Source organism: Lepisma saccharinum, chromosome 12 (genome assembly GCF_977018435.1).
Source record: "Lepisma saccharinum chromosome 12, izLepSacc3.1, whole genome shotgun sequence".
Lineage (NCBI taxonomy): Eukaryota > Metazoa > Arthropoda > Insecta > Zygentoma > Lepismatidae > Lepisma > Lepisma saccharinum.
Window position 1 is genome coordinate 52,848,375 of NC_139240.1, and position 23,586 is coordinate 52,871,960.

The window sequence follows — 23,586 nt, forward strand, 5'->3', positions numbered from 1 at the left end:
TTCAACGGATAGTCACAAGCCACAGCGAACATAACCACAACTCTATTTCATAATTACACGTACAGAAGGATGAGTTCCACACTGAACTGCTAGCTGACGGGTGCCAGAAATTTCCACTATTACTATCAAAAAGATGTGACTCGTCACTTCCTTCATTATTGTCTCCAAAATCCATGTTTTCTAACGGTGCATGTACAGCCTACGTAGCGGGAAAGTGTGGCTTATGACTATATCACTACACAGATGACCACCTGGTTGGAGAGCCAAAAACTTCAGTGATGTACATATTATACTGCCATTCGAAAAGAAAAATGACAATGTCTCGCACTTTTTGGACAGTGGGTTGCTTATTGTGCATGATGGTATGTTCAACAACAACAACATAAAAATCAACCATGTGGCTTAAGAATATCATCCACTGACTCCTTCATGTGTTAAACATGGTGAATAATATGTAATAGGTTAGTTGCAAACCACAACGAAATTATAAATGTCTGTATTTGATAAAGTTTTTGTATAAATTGAAATACATCACATATTATATTAAAATGCACTACAGCATTATTGAAATACATATTTAGTGAAAAGTGATAAATCATAATTCTCATGCTATATGCATTGTATATTATTTTTTTGTTCAATTTTTTTGAAGTTAAAACAATTGTTTTATTTGACTTGTGTACTCCTGGTGTTTCTGAATCGTATTGATTCTGATCAAAATGTTACAATTAAAACTATAGTCTGCGTGTAGATGTATCTTGTTATTTGTTCCTATGAAAATATGATTAGTGTGTACATAAATATGTTGGTGTGTGTAAGTATGTTTATATGTAATATATGTTTCTGTGTAACAAAATTATGATTTATCAACCTCATAACACGAATAACGTGTGTATTCGATTATTTTAAAAATTGATCAAAGATTCTATCATAAAATGCATCAATGTAATTTTTAAATTCGAGAGTTACTACGGATATGTGGAAGCAACCACTTTCAATTATATTTTACAAGTTATAAAATATTTCCATGTTAAAATATCGCTTCTACGGGCTCTCGTCGTGCTTTTCAAATAAATATAATTACCACAAGGGACAAAGTGTTTTACTTTTTGTTAGTTATGCATAGATTATATAAGAAGTATTTTTATGATGAGAAACCTATTTATTTGTGACAGTACACACACACATTGTGTACAAATTTGTTGTCCAAAATGTTTCAAGAAAATGCAATTCAAATGTCTTGATTGATGGATTGATTGAGTTAGCGTTTTAATTTATGCACACTAAGTCTAATCAAGAATGGACCCACAGTTTAAAGTTGGATCCGAATTACTATGTGCCTCCACCGGGTATTGAAACCAGGACACCTTTATCACCCTACTCAAATGGTAGACTCATTCAAATGTTTTGATGAACATTCAAATGAGAAAGTTGTACGTAATAATTAAGTCAATGATGTGCCAGATACCAGAGTTATAAAGGCTTTATACGACAATATAGTATATCTAATTTCCCTACTGTTTTGTGAAGTAAATTAAGTAAGCAGCAACTTTTCTCCGTAGCATTTTGTATGCAATTTCTCATGTAAGAACTAATTATTAGAACAGTAACTTTTCTAGGGGGAAATTTGTACCCCCTCCATATATATTAAAGATAATAGGGGCAGTCACTTTTCTACGGGGAAATTGTACCCCCTTCTAATACTAGCAGGATATAAGGGGGCAGTCACTTTTCTACGGGGAAATTGTACCCCTCCTAATATAAGCAGTATTTAAGGGGGCAGTCACTTTTCTACGGGGAAATTGTACCCCCTTCTCATATTAGCAGGATTTAATAGGGCAGTCAATTTTCTACGGAGAAATTGTACGCCCTCCTAATATTAGCAGGATTTAAAGGGGCAGTCACTTTTCTACGGGGAAATTATACCCCCTCCTAATATAAGCAGTATTTAAGGGGGCAGTCACTTTTCTACGGGGAAATTGTACCCCCTTCTCATACTAGCAGGATTTAATAGGGCAGTCACTTTTCTACGGGGAAATTATACCCACTCCTAATATAAGCAGGATTTAATAGGGCAGTCACTTTTCTACGGGGAAATTGTACCCCCTTCTCATATTAGCAGGATTTAATAGGGCAGTCACTTTTCTACGGGGAAATTATACCCCCTCCTAATATAAGCAGGATTTAAAGGGGCAGTCACTTTTCTACGGGGAAATTATACCCCCTCCTAATATAAGAAGGATTTTAACGGGCAGTCACTTTTCTACGGGGAATTTGTATTCCCTCCTAATATACGCAGGATATAAGGGGGCAGTCACTTTTCTACGGGGAAATTGTACCCCCTTCTAATATTAGCAGGATTTAATAGGGCAATCACTTTTCTACGCGGAAATTATACCCCCTCCTAATGTAAGCAGGATTTAAGGGGGCAGTCACTTTTCTACGGGGAAATTTTACCCCCTCCTAATATAAGCAGGATTTAAGGGGGCAGTCACTTTTCTACGTGGAATTTGTACCCCCTCCTAATATAAGCAGGATATAAGGGGGCAGTCACTTTTCTACGGGGAATTTGTACCCCCTCCTAATATAAACAGGATATAAGGGGGCAGTCAATTTTCTACGGGGAAATTGTACCCCCTTCTAATATTAGCAGGATTTAATAGGGCAGTCACTTTTCTACGGGGAAATTGTACCCCCTTCTCATATTAGCAGGATTTAATAGGGCAGTCACTTTTCTACGTGGAAATTGTACCCCCTTCTCATATTAGCAGGATTTAATAGGGCAGTCACTTTTCTACGGGGAAATTATACCCCCTCCTAATATAAGCAGGATTTAAAGGGGCAGTCACTTTTCTACGGGGAAATTATACCCTCTCCTAATATAAGCAGGATTTAATAGGGCAGTCACTTTTCTACGGGGAATTTGTACCCCTCCTAATATAAGCAGGATATAAGCGGGCAGTCACTTTTCAACGGGGAAATTGTACCCCCTTCTAATATTAGCAGGATTTAATAGGGCAGTCACTTTTCTACGGGGAAATTATACCCCCTCCTAATGTAAGCAGGATTTAAGGGGGCAGTCACTTTTCTACGGGGAAATTTTACCCCCTTCTAATATAAGCAGGATTTTAGGGGGGCAGTCACTTTTCTACGGGGAATTTGTACCCCCTCCTAATATAAGCAGGATATAAGGGGGCAGTCACTTTTCTACGGGGAAATTGTACCCCCTTCTAATATTAGCAGGATTCAATAGGGCAGTCACTTTTCTACGGGGAAATTGTACCCCCTCCTAATATAATCAGGATATAAGGGTGCAGTCACTTTTCTACGGGGAAATTGTACCCCCTCCTAATATAAGCAGGATATAAGGGGGCAGTCACTTTTCTACGGGGAAATTTTACCCCCTTCTAATATAAGCAGGATTTTAGGGGGGCAGTCACTTTTCTACTAGGAATTTGTACCCCCTCCTAATATAAGCAGGATATAAGGGGGCAGTCACTTTTCTACGGGGAAATTGTACCCCCTTCTCATATTAGCAGGATTTAATAGGGCAGTCACTTTTCTACGGGGAAATTATACCCCCTCCTAATGTAAGCAGGAATAAAGGGGGCAGTCACTCTTCTACGGGGAATTTTTACCCCCTCCTAATATACGCAGGATATAAGGGGGCAGTCACTTTTCTACGGGGAAATTGTACCCCCTTCTCATATTAGCAGGATTTAATAGGGCAGTCACTTTTCTACGGGGAAATTGTACCCCCTCCTAATATAATCAGGATATAAGGTGGCAGTCACTTTTCTACGGGGAAATTGTACCCCCTCCTAATATAAGCAGGATATAAGGGGGCAGTCACTTTTCTACGGGGAATTTGTACCCCCTCCTAATATAAACAGGATATAAGGGGGCAGTCACTTTTCTACGGGGAAATTGTACCCCCTTCTAATATTAGCAGGATTTAATAGGGCAGTCACTTTTCTACGGGGAAATTGTACCCCCTTCTCATATTAGCAGGATTTAATAGGGCAGTCACTTTTCTACGGGGAAATGAAACCCCCCACCTAATATAAGAAGGATTTTAACGGGCAGTCACTTTTCTACGGGGAATTTGTATTCCCTCCTAATATACGCAGGATATAAGGGGGCAGTCACTTTTCTACGGGGAAATTGTACCCCCTTCTAATATTAGCAGGATTTAATAGGGCAATCACTTTTCTACGGGGAAATTATACCCCCTCCTAATGTAAGCAGGATTTAAGGGGGCAGTCACTTTTCTACGGGGAAATTTTACCCCCTCCTAATATAAGCAGGATTTAAGGGGGAAGTCACTTTTCTACGTGGAATTTGTACCCCCTCCTAATATAAGCAGGATATAAGGGGGCAGTCACTTTTCTACGGGGAATTTGTACCCCCTCCTAATATAAACAGGATATAAGGGGGCAGTCACTTTTCTACGGGGAAATTGTACCCCCTTCTAATATTAGCAGGATTTAATAGGGCAGTCACTTTTCTACGGGGAAATTGTACCCCCTTCTCATATTAGCAGGATTTAATAGGGCAGTCACTTTTCTACGTGGAAATTGTACCCCCTTCTCATATTAGCAGGATTTAATAGGGCAGTCACTTTTCTACGGGGAAATATAAGCAGGAAATTGTACCCCCTTCTAATATTAGCAGGATTTAATAGGGCAATCACTTTTCTACGGGGAAATTATACCCCCTCCTAATATAAGCAGGATTTAAAGGGGCAGTCACTTTTCTACGGGGAAATTATACCCTCTCCTAATATAAGCAGGATTTAATAGGGCAGTCACTTTTCTACGGGGAATTTGTACCCCCTCCTAATATAAGCAGCATTTAAGGGGGCAGTCACTTTTCTACGTGGAATTTGTACCCCCTCCTAATATAAGCAGGATATAAGGGGGCAGTCACTTTTCTACGGGGAAAATATACCCCCTCCTAATGTAAGCAGGATTTAAGGGGGCAGTCACTTTTCTACGGGGAAATTTTACCCCCTTCTAATATAAGCAGGATTTTAGGGGGGCAGTCACTTTTCTAAGGGGAATTTGTACCCCCTCCTAATATAAGCAGGATATAAGGGGGCAGTCACTTTTCTACGGGGAAATTTTACCCCCTTCTAATATTAGCAGGTTTTAATAGGGCAGTCACTTTTCTACGGGGAAATTGTACCCCCTCCTAATATAATCAGGATATAAGGGGGCAGTCACTTTTCTACGGGGAAATTGTACCCCCTCCTAATATAAGCAGGATATAAGGGGGCAGTCACTTTTCTACGGGGAAATTTTACCCCCTTCTAATATAAGCAGGATTTTAGGGGGGCAGTCACTTTTCTACTAGGAATTTGTACCCCCTCCTAATATAAGCAGGATATAAGGGGGCAGTCACTTTTCTACGGGGAAATTGTACCCCCTTCTCATATTAGCAGGATTTAATAGGGCAGTCACTTTTCTACGGGGAAATTATACCCCCTCCTAATGTAAGCAGGAATAAAGGGGGCAGTCACTCTTCTACGGGGAATTTTTACCCCCTCCTAATATACGCAGGATATAAGGGGGCAGTCACTTTTCTACGGGGAAATTGTACCCCCTTCTCATATTAGCAGGATTTAATAGGGCAGTCACTTTTCTACGGGGAAATTGTACCCCCTCCTAATATAAGCAGGATATAAGGGGGCAGTCACTTTTCAACGGGGAAATTGTACCCCCTCCTAATATAAGCAGGATATAAGGGGGCAGTCACTTTTCTACGGGGAAATTTTACCCCCTTCTAATATAAGCAGGATTTTAGGGGGGCAGTCACTTTTCTACTAGGAATTTGTACCCCCTCCTAATATAAGCAGGATATAAGGGGGCAGTCACTTTTCTACGGGGAAATTGTACCCCCTTCTCATATTAGCAGGATTTAATAGGGCAGTCACTTTTCTACGGGGAAATTATACCCCCTCCTAATGTAAGCAGGAATAAAGGGGGCAGTCACTCTTCTACGGGGAATTTTTACCCCCTCCTAATATACGCAGGATATAAGGGGGCAGTCACTTTTCTACGGGGAAATTGTACCCCCTTCTCATATTAGCAGGATTTAATAGGGCAGTCACTTTTCTACGGGGAAATTATACCCCCTCCTAATATAAGCAGGATTTAAAGGGGCAGTCACTTTTCTACGGGGAAATTATACCCCCTCCTTATATAAGCAGGATTTAATAGGGCAGTCACTTTTCTACGGGGAATTTGTACCCCCTCCTAATATAAGCAGGATATAAGGGGGCAGTCACTTTTCTACGGGGAAATTGTACCCCCTTCTAATATTAGCAGGATTTAATAGGCAGTCACTTTTCTACGGGGAAATTGTACCCCCTCCTAATATAAGCAGGATATAAGGGGGCAGTCACTTTTCTACGGGGAAATTGTACCCCCTCCTAATATAAGCAGGATTTAATAGGGCAGTCACTTTTCTACGGGGAAATTGTACCCCCTCCTAATATAAGCACGATTTAATTGGGCAGTCACTTTTCTACGGGGAATTTGTACCCCCTCTTTTAAGTGGGAATTGACAGGCAGTCATTTTTCTACGGGGATATGTTACCCCCTGCTTAATTGACGGGAACTGAAAAGGGAAGTCATTTTTCTCTGTAGAAAATTGACTGTACAGTCTCTTTTCTACGGAATCCAAATTCCCCGTTACAGGGGCAGTCACTTTTCTACGGGGAAATTGTACCCCCTCCTAATATAAGCAGGGTTTAAGGGGCAGTCACTTTTCTACGGGGAATTTGTACCCCCTCCTAATATAAGCTGGATATAAGGGGGCAGTCACTTTTCTACGGGGAAATTGTACCCCCTTCTCATATTAGCAGGATTTAATAGGGCAGTCACTTTTCTACGGGGAAATTATACCCACTCCTAATATAAGCAGGATTTTAACGGGCAGTCACTTTTCTACGGGGAAATTATACCCCCTCCTAATATTAGCAGGATTTAAGGGGGCAGTCACTTTTCTACAGGGAATTTGTACCCCCTCCTAATATAAGCAGGATATAAGGGGGCAGTCACTTTTCTACGGGGAATTTGTATTCCCTCCTAATATACGCAGGATATAAGGGGGCAGTCACTTTTCTACGGGGAAATTGTACCCCCTTCTAATATTAGCAGGATTTAATAGGGCAATCACTTTTCTACGGGGAAATTATACCCCCTCCTAATGTAAGCAGGATTTAAGGGGGCAGTCACTTTTCTACGGGGAAATTGTACCCCCTCCTAATATAAGCAGGATTTAAGAGGGGAGTCACTTTTCTACGTGGAATTTGTACCCCCTCCTAATATAAGCAGGATATAAGGGGGCAGTCACTTTTCTACGGGGAATTTGTACCCCCTCCTAATATAAACAGGATATAAGGGGGCAGTCACTTTTCTACGGGGAAATTGTACCCCCTTCTAATATTAGCAGGATTTAATAGGGCAGTCACTTTTCTACGGGGAAATTGTACCCCCTTCTCATATTAGCAGGATTTAATAGGGCAGTCACTTTTCTACGTGGAAATTGTACCCCCTTCTCATATTAGCAGGATTTAATAGGGCAGTCACTTTTCTACGGGGAAATTATACCCCCTCCTAATATAAGCAGGATTTAAAGGGGCAGTCACTTTTCTACGGGGAAATTATACCCTCTCCTAATATAAGCAGGATTTTATAGGGCAGTCACTTTTCTACGGGGAATTTGTACCCCCTCCTAATATAAGCAGCATTTAAGGGGGCAGTCACTTTTCTACGTGGAATTTGTACCCCCTCCTAATATAAGCAGGATATAAGGGGGCAGTCACTTTTCTACGGGGAAATTATACCCCCTCCTAATGTAAGCAGGATTTAAGGGGGCAGTCACTTTTCTACGGGGAAATTTTACCCCCTTCTAATATAAGCAGGATTTTAGGGGGGCAGTCACTTTTCTACGGGGAATTTGTACCCCCTCCTAATATAAGCAGGATATAAGGGGGCAGTCACTTTTCTACGGGGAAATTGTACCCCCTTCTCATATTAGCAAGATTTAATAGGGCAGTCACTTTTCTACGGGGAAATTATACCCCCTCCTAATGTAAGCAGGAATAAAGGGGGCAGTCACTCTTCTACGGGGAATTTTTACCCCCTCCTAATATACGCAGGATATAAGGGGGCAGTCACTTTTCTACGGGGAAATTGTACACCCTTCTCATATTAGCAGGATTTAATAGGGCAGTCACTTTTCTACGGGGAAATTGTACCCCCTCCTAATATAATCAGGATATAAGGAGGCAGTCACTTTTCTACGGGGAAATTGTACCCCCTCCTAATATAAGCAGGATATAAGGGGGCAGTCACTTTTCTACGGGGAAATTTTACCCCCTTCTAATATAAGCAGGATTTTAGGGGGGCAGTCACTTTTCTACTAGGAATTTGTACCCCCTCCTAATATAAGCAGGATATAAGGGGGCAGTCACTTTTCTACGGGGAAATTGTACCCCCTTCTCATATTAGCAGGATTTAATAGGGCAGTCACTTTTCTACGGGGAAATTATACCCCCTCCTAATATAAGCAGGATTTAAAGGGGCAGTCACTTTTCTACGGGGAAATTATACCCCCTACTAATATAAGCAGGATTTAATAGGGCAGTCACTTTTCTACGGGGAATTTGTACCCCCTCCTAATATAACCAGATATAAGGGGGCAGTCACTTTTCTACGGGGAAATTGTACCCCCTTCTAATATTAGCAGGATTTAATAGGCAGTCACTTTTCTACGGGGAAATTGTACCCCCTCCTAATATAAGCAGGATATAAGGGGGCAGTCACTTTTCTACGGGGAAATTGTACCCCCTCCTAATATAAGCAGTATTTAAGGGGGCAGTCACTTTTCTACGGGGAATTTGTACCCACTCCTAATATAAGCAGGATATAAGGGGGCAGTCACTTTTCTACGGGGAAATTATACCCCCTCCTAATATAAGCAGGATTTTAACGGGCAGTCACTTTTCTACGGGGAAATTATACCCCCTCCTAATATAAGCAGGCTTTAAGGGGGCAGTCACTTTTCTACGGGGAAATTATACCCCCTTCTCATATAAGCAGGATTTAATAGGGCAGTCACTTTTCTACGGGGAAATTATACCCCCTCCTAATATAATCAGGATTTAAGGGGCAGTCACCTTTCTACGGGGAATTTGTACCCCCTCCTAATATAAGCAGGATATAAGGGGCCAGTCACTTTTCTACGGGGAAATTGTACCCCCTCCTAATATAAGCAGGATTTAATAGGGCAGTCACTTTTCTACGGGTTAATTGTACCCCCTTCTCATATTAGCAGGATTTAATAGGGCAGTCACTTTTCTACGGGGAAATTATACACCCTCCTAATATAAGCAGGATTTAAAGGGGCAGTCACTTTTCTACGGGGAAATTATACCCCCTCCTAATATAAGCAGGATATAAGGGGGCAGTCTCTTTTCTACGGGGAATTTGTACCCCCTCCTAATATAAGATATAAGCAGGATATAAGGGGGCAGTCACTTTTCTACGGGGAAATTGTACCCCCTCCTAATATAAGCAGGATTTAATAGGGCAGTCACTTTTTTACGGGGAAATTGTACCCCCTTCTCATATTAGCAGGATTTAATAGGGCAGTCACTTTTCTACGGGGAAATTATACCCCCTCCTAATGTAAGCAGGAATAAAGGGGGCAGTCACTCTTCTACGGGGAATTTTTACCCCCTCCTAATATACGCAGGATATAAGGGGGCAGTCACTTTTCTACGGGGAAATTGTACCCCCTTCTCATATTAGCAGGATTTAATAGGGCAGTCACTTTTCTACGGGGAAATTGTACCCCCTCCTAATATAATCAGGATATAAGGGGGCAGTCACTTTTCTACGGGGAAATTGTACCCCCTCCTAATATAAGCAGGATATAAGGGGGCAGTCACTTTTCTACGGGGAAATTTTACCCCCTTCTAATATAAGCAGGATCTTAGGGGGGCAGTCACTTTTCTACTAGGAATTTTTACCCCCTCCTAATATAAGCAGGATATAAGGGGGCAGTCACTTTTCTACGGGGAAATTGTACCCCCTTCTCATATTAGCAGGATTTAATAAGGCAGTCACTTTTCTACGGGGAAATTATACCCACTCCTAATATAAGCAGGAATAAAGGGGGCAGTCACTTTTCTACGGGGAATTTGTACCCCCTCCTAATATAAGCAGGATTTAAAGGGGCAGTCACTTTTCTACGGGGAAATTGTACCCCCTCCTAATATAAGCAGGATTTAATAGGGCAGTCACTTTTCTACGGGGAAATTGTACCCCCTTCTCATATTAGCAGGATTTAATAGGGCAGTCACTTTTCTACGGGGAAATTATACCCCCTCCTAATATAAGCAGGATTTAAAGGGGCAGTCACTTTTCTACGGGGATATTTTACCCCCTGCTTAATTGACGGGAACTGAAAAGGGCAGTCATTTTTCTCTGTAGAAAATTGACTGTACAGACATTTTTCTACGGAGTCCAAATTCCCCGTTACACCGGCGCCCACCCAGCGTCGAAAGACATGGGTACCTGGGGGAAACCCTGGGGGGTAAAGGCGGTCAGGGGCGTGATGCTGATCACATAACCCCCACTTACGACCGGATCAAGAAAGTGTGGGGCGTTACCCCCACACCCCTATACGCCTTCATGGCGTGGTGCTAAGCACAGGGGAGCACTTTACCTTATATATATATATATATATAGTGTGTGTGTGTGAATTGGAATATTCACACCCACTTTATACTCTTAAAATTGACTTCCCTGGGAATTGAATCCGGATCTCCCGTGTGGCAGTCAGACCACTACCGACTGGAGAACAGCGGTTCTCAACTACTTTGATGCATTTGGTAATTTCATATTAAACACCCTCCCCCAAGACCTAATAAAATTGAAATTCCAGGTGGAAATACCCCTTACAAACATCACACTTCGATTTTTCCGTCTTCTAGTTGTTCCTTCGTTCATTACACCAGCCTTAACAAGCAAATATCAACAATATGGCAGTAAGTAATTTCGTAAATAATTTTCTACGTTATAAATATTACTACATGCACATAAACTTTCGATGAAGTTATGTAAATGATATTTTTAGACAATTAATGAGCTAATCCAAGAAATAAACATGTTATTTTAGTACGGTAGTAATTAGACATAACTAAAGTTAACACGTTCTGCCATCTAGTGACCATAATACGAAGACCAAATGCAACTAACGTGGGTAATTAATCTTGAAACAGGAATTACATACCTGTGTGTTCCAATTGATTAGGACTACCTATATTCCCTTCACACTACGTACAGCTTCAACTCTTGATGTATTTTACACATTATTGATGTTCGTGTACAGAGAATTCGACTTTACAGATAGGGAAGCTGTTTACTCTCATACAGATGGCAGAAATGTTGAAAGTCATGGTCTTTCATATTTTTGGATAGCTGCCAATGTTCTGTGTACTAAGATTTGACAAGGACAAAACATGATAATCTCTCTTCAGTAGCGCACCAGGATTGATCTGATGGGTATATATCGCCAATGTTGCCTAAGGATTTCCACCAAAAAATCTCTAAACTTTATATTATAATGCAAATCCTGAACAGAAAACTTTAAAAAAATATCCTCTAGTTTATTTTTCATCGAATTTCTACACCTTAGGTTAATTGCGACGGTGATGATGAATGAGAAGAGATGATAACAGCACAAACACGAACCTCGGATCTGAAACATGTCCGTCCGATGGTAAAAGATACAGTTTGGTTGACTGATATACCTTACAAGTAGCAACATGCAATATTTATGGAGATTTCACACACCGAAGCGACACGCGACAAAAGCCGCTTGAGGATTTCACCAATGGACGGCAGGCTTGTGCATCCTGTCGCTACGGTGTGAAACGTAGATCTTGATTGGCTCGTTCCCAAGCGAAGTGAAATAAACCAAAGCAAACAACCAATTCGACAACGAGAAACATAAAGCAAAGTTGTACAGACAAACAGAAACCTGAAATAAACAGGAAGTCAGACATCATAAATCCTTAAGTTCTTTAGAAGCCGGAATGGGTCCTGGCAGTCCGCCTCCTCCCCGGGCACTGTACACTGTTCCTGATGTTCTCGAAGCATCAAGTTTTGAACCCAGGCTCTCTGGGCACTTAGCTCTACACTGTATCCCAGCTATATCTTAAGCAAGGCAGCGCATAGCGGCAGAGAAGGGGAGAAATCGAGTAGACAGAGTAAAGCAGTACACGCTGTTGGAAAGGCTGGTAACTGCAGTCGCTTTCCACCCCCTCCACGCAATCCCGTTCCCTCTCGCCCGTTCATTTGTCGAGCCGTCTAACGTCACTACTTGCGAAGACACTTATTTTCGTTCGCTTGCCCCAGATATAACTGAGACAGAGTATAGCAGAATCTAAGAGTAGCAGGACATACTCATGATGGAACTAGTTTTCTTGCAATTTCTCATCCAGACGGCCAAGGGCACCTGCAGGTAAGGGGGTACAGAGGGGCAATTGCCCCTCCTTTGATTTAATCCTAATGCAACTTTTCGAAAAATGTTACTGTTCGCGTCGCTGGCCATATCTGTTTTTCTTAGAGTCTCCTAAAGTTCAGAGCCATAGCTAGGGGGCGGCGGGAGTCGGCCCTGGGAGCAGAACGATCTAATTTAAAAAATGTTTAAAAAAAATACCATGGCACCGCGTGAAATTATTTGCTCCCTAATCAATCAATATTGCTTTCAGTTTGCAAGGAAATGGATCTAAAAATTTTCTTCTCGCAATGTGATTCTTTTCTGTAATGCATTGTCAGTAGAAAGAGAAGTAATACCAACTATATCTTATTCACCCTCTTTGCTGCTAAAAAAGTTTTGTCTTAAATGCATGAACAAGGAGCGCGATCAGTAGGTTTTAAACGTATTTTTTTCCTTTGCAGGTAAATAAGAAGTAAGTTATGTCATCGTTTCATTAAAAAACGCAACAAACTGACGAAATTTTATATTCTCTAAAATAACATAATTTTCTTGTTAGAACCTATTTTAAGTGTATGAACCTAAATTAAACCTTTTCTTACGTTTTTATATATTTTTTAGGTTTTACATGATTTTTACAACTCTCAGAGGTTTGGTAACGAAACAATTCAATGACTTGAAATCTATGATATTTTCCTAGCTCTAAACAAAACAAAATGTCTGATGCCACTGTTACCTGCACACAGTGGTGACAATTAAGGGGGGACAGTTCCCCCCTACTTTTTGCTCTCACACTATGGACCCTTAATGTTAAGCATTGTCTATTAAGACAAGGTCAACTGTCCTTGCCCCCCCCCCTTCAATTTTTTGGCACTCAATCGCCTCTACTGCATGCACAGTCCAAAGTGCAAATTTCTGATACGTGTGGTCCTGCTCACTTTCGTGTCAGTTTGTTCCTGTTGTAGCATTCACGCCTTGCGAAGTAACATTTCACCACTGTTTCAGTTGAAAGTTAATTAAAAATATAATAAAATATCTGCTTGTACCTTTTTTTCAAGTTTCACCGAAATTCACAGAGACAATAATTCACGCATAATTCCCGGGATCCAAATAATTTCCAATGAGAAGCTACCCTGATATTGTGCAGCAAATTATACATACATAATTCATTTTTCGTGGCAACAAGTAACTTTTGCCAAGTAGATAATTTTGAAAATTATGCATACAAGTGAAAATTTGATTAGAAAATTAACATTTGGTTGTTATACTAAAACTTCTTACGGTTCTTGTGATTTTTTTAATCATTCTACCTAATCAGAAATTTTCAGGATTTTTCGAGCCTAATTTAATATTTTTGATGCCTATTTCAGAATTCTAAGAACCTATTTTAGGATTTTTAGAACCTATTTTAAGATTTCAGAGCCTTTGTTAGAAACCTAAAAGAACGCTTTTTGGAACCTGAAAGTCTGAGTCTATAGTTATGAGGCGGATGAATTCAATTAAACGTGTTGAAAAAAATATTTCAAATAGTTTGTTCCGACTTCAATGTCGTGACGTACATAGAACCTATTTTGCTTGTTAGAACCTATTTAAGTTTATGTGCCTAAATTAAACCTATTTTAAGTTTTTTAATATTTTTTTTAGGTTTTACATGATTTTTACACCTCTCAGAGGTATTTACCCCCCACCCCTTCCACAAGAAAATGTTCCAATAGCAAATCACCGTGGCACCTTGTTTGTTGTTGTATAACCTTCAAAGAAAAAGCCGCCACAGGTTGTCGCCATCCAAAGTGATACCTTGGCTCCCAGAAAATTCCATAGTCATTTCATCCGGGAAAACTTTTCACAGCGGAAGTTCAGTATGTAATTCCTTTGCACGCTACGCACTGCCTTAACTCAAAACATATAAGTTAATCACCCGTTGGACACTCTAGTCAAGGCTGTTGTAAAGGCTCAAGATTCGCCAATCGGCGTACGCCGTGTTTGACGTCATGAAGTGAGATGTAAACACTTGCCGCGTTTTACAAGGAGAACTACTTTGCATTTCGGTAGGTTTTGATTTGAGGTGACAGTAAGTTGCGGAAGAATTGTTCGGTAAGTCAAAGACTAACAAGACGTAATCAAGGGGTCCCGGGTTCGATCCCCGGTGGAGGCACATCGTGGTTCGATCCCACTTTAAACTGTGGGTCCAGTCCTGATTAGCCTATCTGTGCATAAAGTGGACTTAAAACAACAAATCAATCAATCAATATATATATGTGTGTGTGTGAGGAAGAGCCTATCTGTGCGTACAGTGGACTTAAAACACCAAATCAATAAATCTATCAAAACTGAGGACCATGGGATATGGATTAATCTGGAGGTCCAGAATACCGTTATATGTGACGATCGACACACACACGCGCATACATAATAGCTAGGGAGACACATTTATGGTAAATGAAAACTGAGGAGAGCGGTAAATAAAATGTTAGATCAGCGGTATATACCAGCGGTGGAAAAAAAAATTGGCACACACTTTTCCATCATGAGAGGAAACAACATACAAAAGAGCTATAAATTGATAAATTACTTCATTTTTATATAGGCTACTGTACACATACACAAGTACTTAGCTTTCCAACCAAAAAGAAAACATCAACACAAAATCAATTCATTTCTAAATTGCATATCTCAAGGGATTTATTCATTGTATGTATTTAAAGGATATCCTTGCTGTCCAACAAATAAAATAATCACTACTGCACATACACAAACACATGTTGAAAATCACATGATAATAAACAAAATTCATTCATGACTGAACACAAATGACACCATTGTTTCCCTTGATGTGCGGGAACAGACTAATCTTATCGCTGCTACAGCTAGCAAGTTCAATGAAACTGGAAGTTGAGTAGACATTCGGAGGAAGAAAGGAATGCAGCTTGACAGGGAGCGAAGTTTTCGAACTGAGATTATGTGCATGGGAAATCCCAATTTGCAGCGTCTTCCTGATGTGATCGAAGATAAAATGTTCTTCAGCTGCAAGTGGTAGGAAACTTTAGGCAAATGTTTCGTTACAAATCGACAGTTTGCGCGCACAACCTCGATTGCGGGTTTTGCGGGTTTTCTACTTAATTTGATGATATTTCACGTTTATTTCGCGAAAAAAGCGTTCATTTCGTGGAAAAGCACACATTTCGCATTACTTCGCGAATAAAACTCATGCATATTTCATCATTGGGGATGTAGTTACGTGCAGAATGTTCAAAATTGCATCTCTTTTTCACATTTCGCGATTTCGCGCATCGCGAAAATTCAATGTCCCTAATAATAGCGATGGCCACATCATGATAATTTTTTTTCTGGAAATCGGATAATTTTCTATTCGGATTTCTTACGGATTTTCGGAATTATCCGTGCATTCAGATTATCTGAAATGTCAGGATATTCGAAAGTATGCATTATTCGGACAGTTTTGTCGTTTATCTGTTTTATGTGAATCCACCAAGGACGTATTTAGGGGGTCCAGACCCCCCGAAAGATTTATCAAGTACTAAAATTAAATAATGAAAAATATATTATTTTAGCCTTTGTTGTGTAATTTCCTCTGAACGTATTGGAAGACAAGGATTATTGGAATCATAGGGCTTTGAAGGGCACGAAGGACTTATTTTGGGGGTCCGCAACCCCCCCCCCTACCCGAAAGACTTATTAAGTACGAAAATTAAGTAATGAAAATCTTGTCGTTTAGCATTTGTTGTAATTTCCTCAACATATTGGAAGACAAGGATTATATTGGAATCATACGGCTTTGAATGACATTACAAAGAAGATTTATACACTACTACTCAATATGCATAGAATATTAATCAGAAACTTACTTTTGTCCAACTACATGTAACATCATTTTTGTTATTCGAAAAAATATTCAATTATTCATCTATTTGACATTAATTTAATTGCCAGGGCACTTGTTTTTATGTAAATTATTCTGATCTTAACTACAGGAAAGCTGCGTACTGAATATACGCTGTTATATCTCTATTCTTATGCAGTCTTTTTACCTAATCGAGTAATAATAATATATTAATTTATATATTGTAATTAGTATTAATTTGATTTATAATTATTTTAATATAAACATTATTATTATTCCTGAGACACTTGGTTCTGACCCCCCCCCCCCCCACCGAAACATGCTTCTAGATACGTGCCTGGAATCCACATATTCTTTTATTCGTCATTTACGTTATTTTTCTGTATGGATATCCGTCAAATCCTTCATCAAATCTGTTCTATTCGGATTATCCGAATTATCTGGATATTCGAATAAACGGATACTGGATACTTTGAAACCCGGATATCCGTTATCTGGAATTTGTGGCGATCCCTAATACATACAGCCACATACAAGCTGTAAGGGGTGAGTTTTCGGGATACCGAACAGTCGAGAAATTTCAAAGATTCGTATTGAAAAGTAGTAAATTATTACTATTTCTTGTGCAAAATGTAGGGTGACCCACCATACGTCCCGTTTATTAAATAAAAGAAAAACACTATTTGTCCCGTTTTATAAAAGTCTAGGAGTTATGCTTGAAAAATCAAGTCTAAATTTGAGACATTTCATTCTAAAAACAGCTGAACTGCGTTTCGAACACTTCATAACAATCAAAGTGTTTCATTCAGCATTGATGCCAACCGTAGGGACTTTTCACTGTATTTTGCTCGCGTAGGAACGTAGGGCCAGATTTTGCCAAATGAGGAGAAACGTAGGGACTTTTTTTCAATGTTGGAAAATAACATGTTATTGTTCAAAGGTGCAAAGCTTACTCGCCGGTCAGTTGCACTTTTGCGTTCAGTGTATGATTATTGCGCAACGCTGACAAATCTTGCATTGCATTGCAGTTGCAGACTGCAGTTTGGTCGGTACGATAACTACGACGTTGTGCGAATATTGTACACTCGTTATTTCGTGATTGGTGTTTCTGGGCGTGTTTCTAGCTTCTAAAGTTCATAGCTGTAAGTTGCAGCATGGCTTCTACACATAAAGAGAAAAGACAAGTTGGTGGTGAACTCAATAAAATAGATAAACAGCAACCAAGGGTAAAACTATCATATGCGGGAAATCGCTCTAACTCGTTCATTCTCTACTTTTTCACATTCGTACTTACCTATTCTGCATTGCGAAACATTGTTTAACAAGGGATTTCGCTTTTTTTTTTTAACGAAATTAGTATCTATTGTGGACATATCGTGTAATTATTGTTCGTTCTTTTCTCGCTTCCTGAACACGCAAAATGGCGGGCAAATCTTGAATAGCGTTGTGTTTCAAACGGCAAAGCAGTGTTTCAACCTTTTTAACAGAAAAATTCCCGCATAGCCCGAAAACCATTCCCGCATAGCCCCAAAAACCATTCACGTATAGCCCCAAAAACCATTCGGGATAGTATGACCATACACGAATAGCCCCAAAAACCATTCCCGCATAGCCCCAAAAAACATTCACGCATAGCCCCAAAAACCATTCACGATAGCCCCACGCACCATCATGGTAAGGTTAGGTTAGTTTGATTTAGGTTGGGCAATACAGTGAAGAAACTGTGCGTTTGGAAACACTTGCCGGGGATTACGTCATCAGATGCTCGCAACATCCGGTTCAAGTACATGGATGGAAATGCAAGCAACAGCTTCCGTGCATCGGACGGACATTATTATAGAAAAATACATGATTTGGCGGCCAAATACATTGAAAAATGCGAGAAAACACTTCTACGACCTTCCGAAATTACACAGAAACTCAATTCCGTAAGTACTTTCTCCTGTAAATTTGAAGAAATCCATTTCCCGGTTATGAAATTTTTACCCAATCAAGAAAGCAAAGGTTCCGAAACGCATGACTTGAAGAAGACGTGTTGAAAGGGTGGGTGGCGCCTGTATCTGGTGATCCTTTTAAGGCTTCGTGTAAAGCGTGTGATGTGAAATTATGTGCTGGCCGTAGTGAATTAATAAAACATTCAAGTCGTGATATTCACAAGAAACGTATATCTCATTGTGTGTATTTTATCTTCTGCTTTGCATGCTCATGAGGTGTTTCTTTTAGTCGTTTTACTTGGTGTAGGGACTGGTCAGTTGTAGGGACATTTTGACTATGTCTGTAGGAACAATGCCGAAAAGTGGTTGGCAAAACTGTTTCATTGTCATCGAGAACGTTCCAGCAGCAGTGTAGTCAACTCTAGCGAGAAGTCGCTAAATCTGGCGGATTTGTGATGGATGCTAGCTGGCGACAAAAGACGTGAAAAAGTGACGAGCGATTTTTCTGGCTACTTCGTGTGTTCTTTAGCGACTAATTTGGAGATCTCACAAAATATCTGCGTAGGTACGTCTAAATGCTTAAAAATGTCCGTTTCATAGTTATTAAATAAGGAAATACCCTCGGAATTCGCTTCTGATGCACAAAGAGAAACTGAAGCAAAGCGTATCCCCCTTTTCAGTACGGTTTGTGATGTTTGTAAACATCACTGTTCACAGCTCATTGTTATCAGACACTCCTCCTGGCGCCATTGCGGCTGCCTTATTATAAAATAGAACGTTTGACTTCGCGGTCGCGTCGTGCGTGGGTTCAGATTGGAGTTTTTTGGGTAGTGTGTGGTGACAAAGGAAGTGCTAGTGTAAATTATAAAGTTCGTGTGTGTTTGTGCGCAGGTCAGCCCAGGGCAGGGCAGTGTCCAGTGTGGGGAAAACAGCAATACAAGCAACAATATCGGAAGGAGTGGAAAAACTGTACAAATGGTTGACCCCTGTCGATAGTGACACGGCGAAAGCGTAGTGTAAGTACTGCAAAGTAGAACTATCTCTATGCCAAAGCTACTGCTCTGAAAAAAAAAGTTTCTGAAACACAGAAACATAAAGTCCGATCTGGTTACTTCTGTTCTGCAAAACAGCAGAAAATACAGTTCAAACCGGAACATTTAAATACTTCTAGTGCTGAAGCTGGTTTAGCTTTATTCGTTGCCGAACACTGTTCTTTGCTAACCGTGAATCACTTGTCCGAATTATGTATGAAAAGATTTGGTGACAGCTGCAGTGCAGCATGCATTCGCCTGCATAAAACCAAGTGCACAGAAATAATAAACAACGTTCTTGCAGTGCATTTTCTCGATGATTTAGTATCTGACATCGGTAATCAGTGTAAAGTGCAGTGTTCAGAGGAAGAGGAAAGTAACGAGGAAATGTTGCTTTTATAGGCAAGTACTCGATTTTTTCCACCTTTTTGCTATTTTTTAGAAGTACATTTGATTTAGCGACTTTTTCTAGAGTCGTTTTCACGTTCAGAAGACACAACGGCGCTTATGGAGAAACCGCACAGTGTTGCCAATACAGCGCTAGCTCATGTCGCCGGGAAATGATGACCTTCCTTCACAATGAAGGTGTTACATATTTTGTATATATAATGATAATTATATGTAATTATTAATATTAATATTATACTGTGAACGTTACAGTTACCCTTTTTACTATGATCCATTGCGATCACTACACACGCGAATGTAATGCACGAATTTGACACTTCAGAAATCACTTAAAAAAGTAAAAATCACTGAGAGCTCACACAACTGAAAACGCTTTTTCGAGAGAGGAAAAAAAGTCTAAACAGACCAAAGCAGATCTCTCACTCAAGTAAGGGGAACCTGGCGCATGGGTTAGATTCAAGTTGCAACCCAAACAAACAAATGAGTTATGGCCCACTTGAACTGATAAGAGGTCAATGACTCAAGCAAGGCATGTCATATTTCTATCTTGAAGCCCCATATTTTGTCACGTGTTGGAAAGTCAAAGGTTAATATGGTGTCTATGAATTTATGTGTACGTTGGAAACTGAAAGGTGATCTTCATTTCAGTATTAATGTCGACAGTAATGTAAACAAAAAACAACGTGTATTTGCAACAGCACTAATGTTGCTCACAACAGCAGCATTGGAAATAATTGTCAATTATTAAATTTAAGTAATTTCAATTCTATTATAACAAACTGCATGAAGTTCATATTTTTACTGAATTGAAATAAAATAACAACTCGAAAACTTGGTGGTGATAGCCGGAATGCTGCGGTGAGTCGGCTCAAGATGGCCAGACAACGTCTCCTTACTTCGCGCGCGGTTCGGGTTAAAAAGAAACTCCAAATGCATGGAAGTAATATTTCTTGGAACCTTTGAGTGGTTATAAAAAATAATTTCATTATTTTCTCCACAACATTGTCGCTGGAAGTTTTTACTTGGAATTACAGAAAAAAAAATGGCCGCGACGACATTTTCTACTGCACGAATATAAAAAATCTCCACATACTTTATTTGAATATTTTTTAATGCGAATATGCTTTAAAGTATTGATAAATTCTGAGCACCACCGTCACATATGACAATTAAAAAACAGTGTCAATTTTTTTTAATAATGAATGCTTCAATTTTACGGCATGTTTCAACGTTAGGAATGAGAACAATGTAAAAATTGTGTTTTCACGGAAAATTTGCGTTTTTAATTTATCTAAAATTATGTAAGCAAGTTACCAGTTTTTTGTGTTCACGATCGTATTCTCTACAAAACTTCCTGCAAAACTGCAGGTACATATTTTAATTAAGCTAAATTTGTAAATCCAGAAATTTGACAACAACGCGCTCGTATTTCCCATAAGAAAAGCATTACCCATAAGAGCCCATTGTGTCTTCTGAACGTGAAAACGACTCTAGAGCCTTTACATTTCATTTAGCGACTTTCTAGTGGATTTTCTAAGGACTTTTAGCGACTTTTACGTTCAAGTTCTTGGCAACACTGTCCAGCAGACAGTTCTTTGCTGTTAGCTCGCGTCGCGGGTTGTATTGTTTTATGTGTGTGCAGAGAATAAGCATGAATGGTAAAGAAGCATGCATGTAGTTTCAATAAAAATAATGTAAAGTACTGAGTCTTGACGCAGACTCAAGAGACAAATCTCGTATGTCAGATGTGTGGAGTTGGTTGTTATGAACGGTTGGTGAGGAATGCTGTTCTCAAGAAGAATGGTTGTTCTGATAAATACTTCAGCACAGGACTAATATGAAAGGTTACTCGGAAGAGAAGAGAAACACTTGTAATCCATATCGAGATTATAATAATTATTGCCTTTTTATGTCATTTATGTTTATGATTCATACTTTAATGAATAATAATAATGAAATTAATGTTACAATTAGGCCTAATTTTTTTTTAAGGAGGGATGTATACCCTAGCTAAATGTGTCAAAAACTTCTTGAAATTAACGGTTTTTACTCCAAAAGTGCATAAACAATTGCTTAACCCTTCCGTACACGGGTCAAATTATTGTTACGTTACTTGACGGGTTGTGTCTTACTCGCACATAACGAGAACAATGCCTTCCCGCTCACTGACAGCTGATGGACTAACTCCACGATTATGAACAATTGACTCCCGTCAACCGCAACGAAAGGTACACAGAGTGACACAGTTGTATCTTACTGCCATCTATTAGAGAAAAACGAAAACTCAATTCATTTGTCTTGTTGCGTGCTTCTCAGCCGCAACCGGTCCACTGTATACTCCGTCCCAGCTACCTGTAGAGCAGGCAAACGAAAGCAAGTGTCTGCGCAAGTAATGACGCGAGAGGGCTCCCCCAATGAACACGTTAGAGGGAACGGGACTGCGTGGAGGGGGGAAGCGACTGACGGTACCAGCCTTCCCTCAGCGTCTACTGCTACGCTCTGACCAATAGATTTCCCTCGCTTCTCCGACGCTATGCGGACCTTGTTACACAGTTAGCTGCGACAGGGTATAGTGTTAAAGAGGAGGGAATAGTGTGTAGAATACAAGAGTATCACCGCGTCAGTAAATTTTGAAAATTTGCGGTCCCGAAACTGGCGATTTTTTTCAGTCTCAAATCACTTCCCACTACCGTGCCGACCAAAAAAGTTCGCCCTACCCACCTGTAGTTATGGCAGTCATGATGATTCTAATGTTTGTGATGAAAACGTTCCTTCCTTATTTGGTTCCACATTGCAGAAATTGCTATCACTTACAGTCTGCAAGTCACATAAATCAGTATTATTTATAATAATATATCACTACTAGTATTACATTGAATTTTCTAAGATAAATCGGGGGGAAGGGCAAGTGCCTTCCCTGACTCCCCCTTGCTGGCGCCCATGAGCCTGGCTGGCTATTCGTAATTCATCTCTCCTATCCCCAGTTCACATGTCCGTTCTATTAAAAAACGGGTCAGAACATAACAGAGAGAAGAGGTGTTTACGTATACACACGCGCATATATATATATATATATATATATATATATATATATATATATATATATATATAAAATGTGTGTTTGAGAGCGTGTATAATGACGTCAGAAGCATGCTGAGACGTGTTGTGCCTCCGGCAACCGTCACAAGAAGACCCAACTCTAAGAGGTGACCAGGACATTAAGCAATACATGCAGAAGAACAACCTTCGCATTACATCAAGTTACAGGAGCTAACATTGTGCAAGGAGTGAGGAACACGATATGGATCAATGAACTTTTGGGGAAATATTTTCCACGCACTCTTTATAATCTTCGTCTTGCCTCTTGCAAGCATCATTTAACCGTTTTTCTCTTGTGGATTTCGGATGAGTAAGAAGAGGATCACTGGTTCATATCCCTGACTAGTAGATTCCGAGAGAAAAGTGTGAGTGCGTTCGTAACGTGCATTGTAAGTACTGTCGATTAGTAAGATTACTATCTTATCTTTTAAGCTTTACATATGTAAGTTTAAAAGTGTTTTAGCAAAATGTCTCCAACGTACAGTGAATGTGTGTGTGTGCGTCTGCGTAAACAATAGTTGCCTACATTCTACGTGTAGACAGTGGCGGCGATTGGATTTCAAAACTGGGGGGACATGGACATGAAGTTTCCCCTGGTAGATAAGGTTCGCGGTTTTGCTCTTTCGCGCTTATTAACTTTCGCAGTTATTCCACCGCCCCTGCTAAGGGTCGCCAGAACTACCGCGAAAGGTATTAAGCGCGAACGTGAAATTTTCGGGCTTTATCCGTTTTGCGG

The 23,586-nt window shown here is 40.0% G+C and overlaps 2 protein-coding genes across 3 annotated transcripts in view; one reads left to right on the top strand and one right to left on the bottom strand.

Annotated features, from left to right (window-relative positions):
• The window catches only part of LOC145996075 (cytochrome P450 6k1-like), a 58,248-nt gene extending 46,869 nt beyond the window's left edge, over nucleotides 1-11,379 (bottom strand). The window contains exon 1 of one of the 2 annotated variants that reach the window (XM_083132314.1): nucleotides 11,308-11,379. The gene's annotated coding sequence lies outside the window, so the exon portion shown is untranslated. The remainder of the gene's footprint in view (nucleotides 1-11,307) is intronic. The other variant, XM_083132317.1, reaches the window with a different exon arrangement.
• Nucleotides 11,380-23,153: 11,774 nt separating this feature from the next.
• The window catches only part of LOC145996330 (uncharacterized), a 123,998-nt gene continuing 123,565 nt past the window's right edge, over nucleotides 23,154-23,586 (top strand). The window contains 1 exon segment of the mRNA XM_083132761.1: nucleotides 23,154-23,239. The gene's annotated coding sequence lies outside the window, so the exon portion shown is untranslated.